The sequence below is a fragment of the Scyliorhinus torazame genome, chromosome 21, assembly GCF_047496885.1.
Source record: "Scyliorhinus torazame isolate Kashiwa2021f chromosome 21, sScyTor2.1, whole genome shotgun sequence".
In the NCBI taxonomy this organism is placed as follows: Eukaryota; Metazoa; Chordata; class Chondrichthyes; order Carcharhiniformes; family Scyliorhinidae; genus Scyliorhinus; species Scyliorhinus torazame.
Window position 1 is genome coordinate 90,933,470 of NC_092727.1, and position 13,506 is coordinate 90,946,975.

General features: G+C 45.4%; 1 long non-coding RNA gene across 1 annotated transcript in view; it reads left to right on the forward strand.

The window, feature by feature from the left end:
- The window catches only part of LOC140398014 (uncharacterized), a 94,793-nt gene extending 81,641 nt beyond the window's left edge, over positions 1-13,152 (forward strand). Inside the window, exons 2-3 of the long non-coding RNA XR_011937379.1 lie at positions 8,229-8,453; positions 11,882-13,152. This is a non-coding gene — a long non-coding RNA (uncharacterized lncRNA). The remainder of the gene's footprint in view (positions 1-8,228; positions 8,454-11,881) is intronic.
- Positions 13,153-13,506: the final 354 nt, after the last annotated feature.

Genomic DNA, 13,506 nt, shown 5'->3' on the forward strand with positions numbered 1-13,506 from the left:
AAAGGTCCACCGGTTGGCAAAAGCGGACCTGGGGGAAAAATGTTTGAAAAATGCTGTCCGACGCAATAAATGTATTCTGAACAAGTATAATAGCAGCTTATCACTCGCATGTGACTTGTACTTCAACTTAATTTCATAGGCTCTTTAACCCTGCAGTATCCACTGAGTTCCCAGTCCCAGTGAGTGGAGTCTGGTGGACACTTTCCAAACAGGAAACAATGGAAATCAGATCATCCCTCTCACATGTTACCTTGAGGTCAATAACAATTGATTTTTCCATCAGTGTAAGCTGGTCAGGTGCCCCCAGTCCCTTGGTCATTACTCTATTCGCAAAGGGCTAATGAGGCTACAATATCCCGCACCAGACTTACGGGTTGAGAATGATTATCTTCCCCATGGTTCTCAGGGAGTATGAGCTCCCCCGCTGAGGGGGGCGTGAACTCCATTTCGCTATATATAAAAGGTTGGCCAATAAGGTATCGACCGTGGAGATACCCGATAGGGATCTACCGGGGAGTTGTGTATAACGTAACTGTAAATAAACCAAAGTTCTGATTTCTCATTCTACATGGACTCCGCGTGCCCTTATTAAATCAGCAAAAGGAGATAATGGGGGAGGAGGGAGACGCGCATATCGAGGGTGCACAATCTTAAAAATTAGGATAGCTTTGCGCAGTGGATAGCAGAAATAATTTGAAAGGGCTGTAATTTTGTAGACTGTGGTTGTACTGAGTCACATTCAGACTCGGCCTGTGAGTCACTCAGGAACAAGGAGAGGAGTTTGTGAATTGAGCACTTAAAACTCTCACTTAAAGAATTTCAAAATGGAAGGTGGCTACTGTTGAAAAGAGGTTTTCGTGCATGATAAACGTTCCGCACATTCCACACCATCTCCATTATAACTCCGTTCAATGGCATTAAAGAAACCAATCATCAGTCACATGTTGTTGTAGAAACACTGGGCGGGATTCTCCACTTCCGCGCCGAAGTGGCCGCGCCGTCGTGAACGCCGTCGAGGTTCACGACGGTGCGGAACGGCCCCGGTCCCGACCGATTCAGGCCCTGACAATGGGCCAGTATCGGGGCCGTGTCATCTAGGCCTTGTCGCCCGCGTAAAAGCGGCGCCGAATAGATGACGCGGCCGGCGCATGCGTGGTTGCCGTCCTGTCCAAATCCGCCCCGCAAGAAGATGGGGGACGGATCTTGCGGGGCCGCGGAAGGAAGGAGGTCCTCCTTCAGAGAGGATGGCCCGACGATCGGTGGGCACCGATCGCGGGCCACCCCACATTCAAGGTGAAGCCCGCCCGGTGCAGGATCCCCCCTCGCCCCCCCACAGGCCGCCCCCCCAGCGTTCACGCACCGCCCACGACTGCAGCGACCAGGTGTGGACGGCGCCGGGGGGAACCCGCCGTTTTGGCCTGGCCGCTCGGCCCATCCGGGCCTCAGAATCGCGGGGGTGCCCGAGAATCGCCATTTTGGGTATCTCCGGCGATTCTCCGGCCTGCGGCCCGCGAAACTCAACCGGCCTGTTCCCGCCGCTTGGGAGAATCGCCGGAGGACGTCGGACCAGCGTCCCCGGAAATTTCGGCGGCCCAGGTGATTCTCCCAACCGGCGTGGGAGTGGAGAAATTGCGCCCCTTATCTGTAATCGAGAACAATACAACACCATAACCACATTTCTCACATTGAATAGTCAGCTGTCTCACATGTCTGTTACTTGCGTCGGTTCCAGGATTTTTTTTTGCAAGGAAACATCCTGCTGCAATCACAGCAAGATAAAAAAAAAACTGGGATTAGGCACAGTCCGAGCCAACTCAGTGATGCAAATACCGAATGCATTTGGCGAGGAGAAATATAGAATGTTTCTGCGTCTGTACTGGGAAGGAATGCTGCATCACTCAGTTTCCTAAAGGCAATTAGCTCCAGTAAGTAGGCATCTCTGCTGCGGGACAATCAGGTCTGGGTTAAAGATTGAGACTGGAACTGTCCAGTAATTGGGAATATTACTAGTTTGCAGTAGCTTGAATGTTTTGCAGTCACTCATGAGCAAGAGAGGTTGACCGCAGCATTTGAGAGAAATTGTGGCATTTGAGGTAGGGCAGGGCAACAGAATGACAATTGCAAGGCTGATTTATCAGTCATTTTGGAAACAGTGATGTTGGTGAAGGTTGCCCACTTCTGGCCTCTTGCACATCTCTGATTTTAATCACCCCATTATTGGCAGCCGTGTCCTCAGCTTCCTAGACCTTAACTATGGAACTCCATTCTTACACCTCCTCAGCTCTCTGTGTCCGCCTTTCAGACACTCCTTCAAATCCAGCTCCTTTTTAAAAATGTGTTCATGGGACGTGGGCGTCGCAGGCTGTGCAGCATTTATTGCCCATCCCTAATTGCCATTGAGGGGGCAGTTATGAGTCAACCACATTGCTGTGGGTCTGGAGTCACATGTAGGCCAGACCAGGGAAGGATGGCAGATTTCCTTCCCAAAAGGACCAGGTGAGCTTTTACGACAATGGTTTCATAGTCATCATTAGACTTTTAATTCCAGATTTTTATTGAATTCAATTTTCACCATCTGCAGTGGTGGGAGCTGAACCTGGGTCCCCAGAGCATTACTCTGAGTCTCTGGTTTACTAGTCCACTGACAATACCACTGCGCCAACACCTCCCCTTGATCAAACCCTGCCCTGATATCTCTTTAGGTGGCACAGTCAGATTTTTGCTTGACAATCACCCTTGCCTCGGGACGTTTATAGAATCCATAGAATCGCTGTAGTGCAGAAGGGAGACCATTCGGCCCATCGAGAAAGTTGCTTTTCTTGTTTACCTCTTCATTTTCTTTTCTCTCTTTGTGTTTAGTGTGTGTTCTGAGACTCGAGGCTTACTGAATGGTAAATGGGAATAAACAATTGCCTGTAAATAAGCTTGCTGGTATTCGGGGCTATTAAAATATTATTTAAAACATTTGTCCTGAACAAGTTGTCGCCTTCCAAGATTTCAAGTCTGAAACTTCTACAGGAAGGATCTACTCGCTATTCAGCTACATGTGGCATCACCATTGGGCCTGATACAATCTCAACTGAGCATCCATATGCAATAAATTTCAGCAGGTTTAGCTGATAACATTTGAGAAGCCAGTCTTTTTTTTAAAAGAAAGCTTTTCATCAACAAGGATACCTGCATCCAGTTGCTAGACTGAAGGGGAAGAGGCCAAACCTGGAACCTTCCTGGTCTACTTGACTCAGTCACTGATTGGCAGTACAATCACGGGTGTGGGGGTGTGCAATATTCAGAGCAAAATTGTAAACAAATAAAACCGGACGCTCTTTTTATTTAAAACACCGCCTTCTCCCTTCTCAGCCGGCACTCTCCCTTCTCAGGCAGCCTGGTGTCCATGTTTACTGACCACAAGCAGAGTTTGGATCAGCTGAGGACTAAGAATCGAACACATTGCTCTCTCTGTCAGGGTGGCCCATATATAACACATGCACACCCAGAAATTGCTGAAAAGGAAAAAACGTGAAACCCTCATCAGTGAAAAACAAAACAAATAGGGGCGGCACAGTAGCACAGTGGTTAGCACTGTTACTTCACAGCATCAGGGTACCTGGTTCGATTCCGGCTTGAGTCACTGTCTGTGCGGAGTCTGCATGTTCTCCCCGTGTCTGCGTGGGTTTCCTCTGGGTGCTCCGGTTTCCTCCCACAAGTCCCGAAAGACGTGCTGTTAGGTAATTTGGAATGTGGCGAAAAGGGGCTTTTCACAGTAACTTCATTGCAGTGTTAATGTAAACCTACTTGTGACAATAATAAAGATTGTTATTAGTATTATAAATCTGGCAAAAGGACACTGATAGATGAAAGGTCTTGAAGAGAAATATAAATACAGAAAGAGGCACAAATCAGAGTATAGAAAAGTCTTCACTCATAGATCAGTGATCACTTGAGGTCGCGAGAAATGCTCGCCATTCAATCAGTGGCCTTTTGCAAGATCGCGTAGAGCAGTTCCAATGATCTGCTGGAGTCAGAGAGAAATTTTCTACATTTCTATTCTCCTTCTTGTCCCTTCTGCCCCCCCCCCCCCCCCCCCCCCCCCCCCCCCCGTTTCATTTTCCTTCTTTGGAGATTGCACGCTTGTGGGGGGTTGATGTTGTAGGCAGTGTCAAGTCCTAATGCTCCAGTCATCATGACTGAGGGACAGGCTTGTTGGACCAGTTTGTCCTTTCCTGCTCATCACTTTCATGTGTGGTATGTTCACTGAGCTTGATGGAGGCAGTGGGGAACACTGCGATTGGATTTAACGATTCTTGACTTGTGAACGGGTACTCATGTGGACTTTGCATGTGATGATCCATGTGGTTGGAAAGCCTGCTTATACTCACTGTCTAAGTTTTATACATGGCATTTTATTATATTGCCATCGTCCTAGAGGACCATGGGCTGATATCCATGGGAGGGGTCCTGCGAACCATGTTTTGGTTCTATCCGAAGCTGGAAAGGTTTTGGATGATGGTCTTACATCTGCGTGTGGGAGCCAGAACCCCTAGAAGCCATATTCCAGGTGTCGGACCGGCCTGAGTTGCAGACAGGTGCGGGAGCGAATGTTTTAGGCTTCGCCTTGCAGGCGGATCTTGTTGCTGTGGAGGACAGCTTCTCCATCCTGTGCCTTGCGTGGTGGGGGTATCTGCTGGTATTTTTGACTCTGGAGAAGGTGATGTTCGTGCTGAGGGGGCGAGTGATGGGTTCTACAATTGTTGGAGTTTGTTCATCATGCATTTTTGGGAGTTGGTTAAAAATAATAATAATCGCTTATTGTCACAAGTAGGCTTCAATGAAGTGACTGTGAAAAGCCCCTAGTCACCACATTCCAGCACCTGTCCAGGGAGACTTGTACGGGAATTGAACCTGTGCTGCTGGCCTTGTTCTGCATCATAAGCCAACTGTTTAGCTCACTCTGCTAAACCAGTCCATTGTTTTACCATTGACCACTGACTACTGAGGGGGGTGGTGTCGGGGGGGGGGGGGGGGGGGGGGGTTGTTTGGGGTTGTTTTGTATTGTGAAATTGTCGAATTTTATAAAACATTCCCATCTTGAAGGATAAGGGGAGAATGGTCACATTAAAAAAGTCGAAGGATCTTTCATGCCCTTGGACCAAACCTTCAAGTTTCATAGTTGTTATACTTGTGTTGTTGCGTTTCTTGGGTAGACGATGTGAGATGGAGGAAAGAAATATCAAAGTACTGGTGAATGGCAAAATTAATGTGGGAAGCACTTACCTAATTGCATTTTTTTGTGATCTGGGGTATTATAAGAAAGTTGCAATGTATTTTAATTTGAGAAAATATTCTGTTTTCATACAAACATTATAATGCTGCAGTCAATGTTTGTAAAATGTATGTTCATGTCACATGATAGATGTGTGCATCTTCTGCACAGTAAAGTACATGGTTCATTTGAATTGACTTCATGTACCTGCATTTACAAGGCAAACTGATTAAATAGTTAGTGAATGTGGTTATTCTCTGAGAATAGGCTGGGTACACGCTTATGGTCAAAACATTCCCTTCCAGGACTAGGTTCTTATCCAGGTCACTGATACCAGATGTGATCCGTGCATGGAATGAGTTTTACACTGGGCCACTGGGATAAGAAGAATTTATTCTAGAAGCAAATAGAGTGAGGTGGTCATGGTCATGGCAGAGGAACATCCTTCAGACATCATGTTGTAATTTGTTTATGTTCAGATTATAAATTGAAGCAGTTAAAAATCCACCTCCTGCCTTTCACAGCAAATCTTTCCATGTGCTTGCACCTGCAAGGAAGTCGACCCAGAGGTGTTATAATCATTGAGATATCTTACTGCAGCACACCAGGCCATGATTGTAGCATGAATTGTTATGAATAGCAGAGACCAATTACCTTTGTGACCATTTTTCCTGATTTACTCTGTGTGAATAATAGTGAATTTCATTGAACCATGCTGGTTGCTGAAGCATCTCGCAGTGATCTGATGACAGCTGGATGTCTTCTGACATTCATCTTTAGCCTGAAACAGCAATCCAGAGGAGCAAGAATGTAGATCTGTTAGCAGCTTGTGGCTTTATCCAAGGAGTGCAATTACTTAACTTTCTATCTCCTTTCTATCCCTTCATCTGTGTCTGTAACTGAAGCTGGGGATAATGTTTGAGAAGTGGAAAGCTTTGTAACTTCTTCGGGCAAATATCAAGCAAGTGTGCAGTGCGCTGGCGTAGACCAGGCTCCTCTCACACCACCTCGGGTCTCAGTGTCAGCCTGAGAACAATGTTATTGCAACCTGGAGCAATACATGTTTGCAACATTTTGTCCATTTAGCCAGCAGGATGCAAACTTGCCAAGTTTAAGATGAAATGTGTCAGATATTCTGCATTGTGGTTTCATATTTGTCATGAGGCAAATGGTTCATGCCAAGCCTGCTTCTTAGACTCTGGCTGTATCACTCGTTGGAAATTCAAGCAGCTGTGAGATTGGTTCAACTCCACATTCCGATGTGCAATATGATCATTATGGGTTGTTCTTGAAAGTGGAACAAAGGGAACCGGAGTCTCTCGCTGGCTCGTGTTTGATTTTCTTTGAAGTTGGTTTCAGCATATCTGCAAGTCAGTTCCTGTCCTGGGTTCAAAACTAGAGGAAAGAGGAAATGACTCCGAAGAAATGCAGACCCCAGAAATCACAGTTGGAGGTCTGGGGTGGGGGGGATGTTATCTCTTCACCCTACGGAAACGAGGGCAACCATCTCGTCTTATCATCCACCTCTCAGTAAGTCCTTCACATTTTGGCAACTTTGCAACCTCGTTGAGTATTGCATTCTTTGTCAAATTAACTTGTTGACAGGAAACAACTGGAAAAGGCTGACACTGCACGTTGGCAATTTGCACTTTTAGGTTTTAGGTTTATAATTCCCAATACCAGAAGTTTGAGTAATGCCCTCCTACTCCAAATGTGTAGCTAGATGAAGTGCCCTAATTTGGCCAAATCTGTTTTTGGGAGATGTGGAAGATTCCAACACAATCAGAAACACCCTGGAATCTGCTACTGGAGGGTAGCGTATTTGTAATATTAATCATCAGCAAGAGAATGTCTCCCAAACATATTTCGAGCAGCAGGGATAAAGCTAGTGGTGGTTTTACATTGGAGAGGATGGCCTTCCTGAGGCATTTATTTTGTTGTTTTACGTGATTGAATTATTCATTATCTGTTTTTATTACACGGAAATCGCGGGCAATTTCTGCCAGCGTTTTCTAGATCATATTCCATGATCCTGTCCAGCCAACATTAAGCAAGTTTATGGCAAGCGAGTTTATCAGATTTCATTTTTATTACGAGATTACGGGCTTTTCAAAGATTTCAAATGGTGTTTTGGGTTCAATGATTTTGCACACACCTCTTGAACTGAAAACTAAAGGTTTTGATTGAGATGTCTTTGTGTGTAATTAAAAAGGGAAGTGATTACATTTCAGAGTGTTTATTCTTATTGCCTTCGCCAATGGGACACACAACACAAGTATCAAGGAGAAGTATCTCCAATAATGATCTATGCGCGTTGTGTTTGAAATTAAGTCCCCATTAGACCCTTTGTTCTGTGCATGGATACTCATATAACCTTAGACAGTTACTGTAGGTAACTCTGTTTTTATCACAGCTTCCTGTTGAAATGCCTGCGGCACTTTAATACATACTGTCATCTACACACAGCTCGGGCTTGAGATGAAGACTGGTCTGCTATTTCGCAAGAGGATGCTACCTGGGTCTCAGTGTGGTACCCTACGTCTATGGAACTGATTGCATTAACACACTGGAAGAAAAGTGTCCCAAACTCTTTGCCAGCACATTCTGTGGTCGATTGCCCAGGAATTATTCTAATAGTTTACAGCATTTGGAATATCTACAAGCTCGCATAACAAAATGATGTATCAGAGGAAAATGGTTTGGAGGTTCGCAATGACGTGCCTTTAACACCAATGGTTTAGTCTGCTTTGGGACTTTGCTGTCATGAAAATAGATCACAATGTCCTTCACTGAAAGCAAAGAATTGTGTCCAGGTTGGCCTTCGTATCAATTAGGACCTTAAAATGTACTCATCCATCAAGACTTTTTGTACCTTTCAATAAGCACCCACTTTGAGATGTACATTGAACCATGCAAAGCTGTAATAAATGTTGCGAGAAATATCCATTATTTTCCCTTTTTATAGATGATATTGTGACATCAGCAAGTTCACCTGAGGACCCACTGCGCACCATCTTGAATAATGGGCCAATGATTTCATCAAACAATTTACCTCGATTGAAAATGCACTGATGCACCTTATCAAACTGTTTCCCTCCTCCAACAACTAATTACTGAGTCTTCACTTCCTTCTGAAAAAAATTGAAGAAAATTCTCATTCCAGTCGATTAGGCTTCTTGCACACAGAAAGGTATGTTCATTTATTTTAAATTATTTCATGGAATGTGATGTTTGCTGGCAAAGCCAGCATCCTTTGTGAACGCTAATTGCCCTGGAGAAAGTGGTGGTGAGCTGCCTTCTTGAACTGCTGTACTCCAGGAGGTTGTGTAGGTGCACCCACAGTGATGTTAGGGAGGGAGTTCCAGGATTTTGACCTAGCGACAGTGAAGGAATGGTGATATATTTCCAAATCAAGGCTGTGAGTGACTGGGAGGGGAACTTCCAAGTGGTGGTGTTCCCAGGTATATACTGGCCTTGTCCTTCTAGGAGTCTTGATGAGTTCTTGCAGTGCATCTTGTAGGTGGTACGCATGGCTGCCACTGTGCGTCGGTGGTGGAGGGAGTGAATATTTATGGAAGAGATACCAATCAAGCGGGCTGCTTTGTCCTGGATGGTGTCGAGCGTCCTGAGTGTTTTGGGGCTGCACTCACCTAGGTAAGTGGAGAGTATTCCATCACACTCCTGACTTGTGCCTTCTCGATGATGGACAGGCTATGGGGAATCAGGAAATGTGTTATTCAATGCCACAGAATTCCCAGTTGACCTGCTCTTGCAGTCACAGGGCACGAGCTATCCGAATGGGGACAGAGTCCCACAGCACGAGATTAGCCGAGTGTTTACCCACACTCGCAGTACCGAAACACATCCCATTGTCTGCGCCCATCTGGGTAGATCAGGGATCTCGGTGGGGAATTCCTCGACGAGGCAGCACTTCGCCCCGTTTTTTGCATTGGAGAGCTTGTGACATGACCTCCAAATCCACCCCAAGCCTAACTCACTATAAAGAAGTCTCCGGGCCCCCATAGATCTGCGCAGGGCACACGCCAGCCCAATCACTGTCACGCAAAAAGTGCCAGCTTGCACCTTGACAGTGGGAGGCAGAGTATCTCGCCCAATGTTTTTTCATTCTTTCCAGGGATGGGGACATCACTGGCAAGGCCAGCATTTCTTGCCCTTCGCTAATTGCTCCAGCTAATTTACACTTAGCAATGTTCCCCAAACAGTAATGAGATAAATATCTGCTTTTGATGGCAGCAGTTAAAAGAGAAATATTCTCCAGGGCATCACAAGGGACTCCCCTGGCTCTACTTCAAGAGCAGTATCCAAATTTTTAATTGTTCTCTGGCCACGGGAGAGGAGCCAGAGGACTGGAGAACCGCAAATGTTCTATTTAAGAAAGGCTGTAGGGATAAGCCAGGGACCTGCAGACCAGTGAGTCTCACATCAGTGGTGGGGAAACTAATGGAAAAAATTCTGAAGGAGAGAATCTATCTCCACTTGGAGAGGCAAGGTTTGATCAGGAATAGTCAGCATGGCTTTGGCAGAGGGAGGTCATGCCTAACAAATTTGATTGAATTTTTTGAGCATGTGACTGTTGACAAGGTTCCACATATAAAGAAAACTAATGCACATGGATACAGGGGAACTTGATAAGGTGGATTCAAAGCTGGCTGAGCTGTATAAAACAGAGGGTGATGACAGACTGCTGCTTTAGTGACTGGATGCCAGTGTCCAGTGACGTACCACATGGATCTGTGCTGGGTCCCCTATTATTTGTCATTTATCAGTAAGCTCGCGGATGATACAAAGATAGGCCAGGTGGTTAACAGTGAGGCTGTGGATCTTGGGTTACAGGAAGATATAGACGAGGTGGTCAAATGAGCAGAAAAGTGGCTGATGGAACTTAATGCTGCAAAGTGTGAGGTGTTACACTTTGGAAGCAACAATTTGACAAGGAAATATTCAATGAATGGCACCACACTGGGAGGTCCTGAGGAACAAAGTGACCGTGGTGCATTTGTAACTAGATCTCTGAAGGCAGAAGAGCAGGTTGATAGGGTGGTGAAAAAGGCATATGGTACACTTGCCTTTATCAATTGTGGCAGAGATTACAAAAGCAAGGAAGTCATGTTTGAGTTATATCGAATATTAATGGGGCCACAGCTGGAGTACTGTGTGCAGTTCTGGTCGCCACATTATAGGAAGAATGTGATTGCACTGGAGCGGGTGCAGAGGCGTTGTTTGGGATGGAACATTTTAGGTAGGAAGAGAGGTTGGATAGGCTTGGATTGTTTTCGCTGGAGCAGAGAAGACAGGGGCGACCTTATCGAGCTGTACAAGATTATGAGGGGCATGGACAGGGTGGATAGTGAACAGCTATTTCCCTTAGTTGAAGGGTCGGTTACAAGGAGACACAAGTTCAAGGTGAGGGGCGGGAGGTTCCGGGGGGATTTGAGGAAAAAAACATTTTTACCCAGAGGGTGGTGACGGTCTGGAACGTACTGCCTGGGAGGGTGGTAGAGGCAGGTTGCCTCACATTCTTTAAAAAGTACCTGGGTGAGCACTTGGCATGTCTTAACAATCAAGGCTATGGGTCACGTGCTGGCAAATGGGATTAGGATCGGCAGATCAGGTGCCTTTCATGTGGTGGTGCAAATTCAATGGGCCAAAGGGCACTGTATTTTTCTGTGATTCTGTGAGTATGAGATATTTTATGGCACACGCGGCCTCGGTTTAACATGTCATCCTAAAAGGATTCACTTGAGGAAGGAGCAGTGCTCCGAAAGCTAGTGTTTGAAACAAACCTGTTGGACTTTAACCTGGTGTTGTAAGACTTCTTACTGTGCTCACCCCAGTCCAACGCCGGCATCTCCACATCATCCTAAAAGGTGACACCTCTGACATTGCAGCAGTCTTCTGGTAGCGCATTGAAATGGTAACCTAGTGCTAAACCTTTGGAGTGGTGTTTGAACCCATAGCCTGACAGAGAAGCATTAGCGCCACCAAGTACTGAGAACATTAGTATCCATCAAATCAATTGTCAGGTTTGCTTACAATCCAACAGGAATTGTCAGAGAATGGCTTGTTTCAAGCATAGCAAGCAAAGGGGCCTAAAATAATGCATTGTGTTGTGGTTTTATAGGACTTAAATGAAATCAATTCAGGACAAATTACATTTCCAAACCGAACAGTAAACTTTGTACATTTTTTAATTCCAGTTTTTAGAGAAACTAACAGTTGGTTCTAATTTTTCTAGAACAAATAGCTCTAATACTGGGATCATTTAGACCAAATTTCCAACTCCTTAATGATAAATTCTTCTCCTTCACTGTCTGGCTAAAAGGCAGAATGCCACCAAAAACATTCATCCCGACTCTAGAGATTTGGCTACCACGATTTCAGAAAATTTGAGCTGTTCAGGCAGGAACTTGCTTTAAATATTGGCTTGGTTGATGCAGAGTGACCTTTAAAATATGCTGAAAATATTTGATTTTGACAGCCTCGAACTACATTAAGAAAAGGAATACTCTCCTTTCAAAGTTAAAAGAGTTCATGTACATTTGCTGTTTTCATGGATTCCTTATGAATATTAAAAATAAAAATGCCTTTACTGTGCAGGCACCGGTCCTTTCTCTGACTTTTCCGCAGAAGAGTTTTCAAACTTCCTTTCATCATTTTAATGGCAGCACTGCCAGATGTCTCCAGGCCATCACTGACTACAAACCAGGGAACCGTCTCTCCCACAGAACAGCTTCCTGGGCTGCACCTTGCATTAAGTGGAGGTACTGCACGGACTCAACAAAACAAGCCTTACATCCACCGAACAGAATATCAAACACAGAGTCAGCGTGGATTGGGCAAGGATTAACATATATTGCGGCAATGATAGGACAAAGCACTAAATGCTTGAGCTTGGTGCAGCGAACAGCGTTGCTGCATGGTGCCTTACGAATTGGACACAGCAACACCGAGCGGTGGCCTGTAGACAGCACCGCATTAGATGCAGCTCCAGGGACCCGACTGAGAACTCAAGATAAAACTACAAAGTAGGCCCAGAAATTTGTGTGGGAATCATGAAAGTGCCATGAGGACCTTAGAAAGTCAAGATTGAATAATTTAGATGGAAACGTTGCATTGATGTCCCGGAGTTACGCTTGATTTATGTTTAGAGGGTGGGAGAAAGGAAGGGTTTGGGAATATAATCTTTTCACACAAGCTGTACTATAAACCTCTCACAGGTCCTGAAATAATACTAGTGAATGAATGTTTAATGCAGTCATAGATTATCATAGATTTTACAGTGCAGAAGGAGGCCATTCGGCCCATCGAGTCTGCACCGGCTCTTGGAAGGAGCACCCTACCCAAGGTCAACACCTCCACTCTATCCCCATAACCCAGTAACCCCACCCAACACTAAGGGCAATTTTGGACACTAAGGGCAATTTACCATGGCCAATCCACCTAATCTGCACATCTTTGGACTGTGGGAGGAAACTGGAGCACACGGAGGAAACCCACGCACACACGGGGAGGATGTGCAGACTCCGCACAGACAGTGACCCAAGCCGGAATCGAACCTGGGACCCTGGAGCTGTGAAGCAATTGTGCTATCCACAATGCTACCGTGTTGCCCGATGCCCAGTCATATGAAATTGCTTTGCCACCCACCTTTAAAGTAGGTAATAACCTAATTTGAATAGCTCGTTGTATTTTCATCAAGTAAACCAATCTGTTGAAGTAATAAAGTGTTTTCATTGGGATCTTTTAAGTGTTTGTATTTTAATGTTTGTGCAAAGTATTTTAAGGCCTAATAGGTTTAAGCAGTTGGGAAAGACCATGGGCAGGATTTTTTTTCTATGAAGGGTTTCGGAGCCTGACATCAGGGTCAATTGGGGATCCAAGGCCCACATTGTGGGACAGCTGTGATCTCCTCCAAATTGGCCAAGTATTAGCCAGAGGGTGGCTTCACCATCAAACTCAGGATCGCAGGCAGGCTCTCAAAGCTGGAGGACCAATAGGAGGACCTTTAACATTGAAATGCCCTTTCTTCAACTTTTTAAACTCTTAAAATAATAATTTAAATATGCCTTAGCAGCTGGGTTACCATTGTAGAAGTGAAATAGATGATCTGCCAGTGCAGCTGAAGCCAGGGAGGTAGGGAGGGCCTCAAAGCCTGTATGGAGCAGTGTCCCTTCCCACCCTGGTCTGCAGCTGGGTGGCTGCTTCCAGGCAGCTGAGCTGTT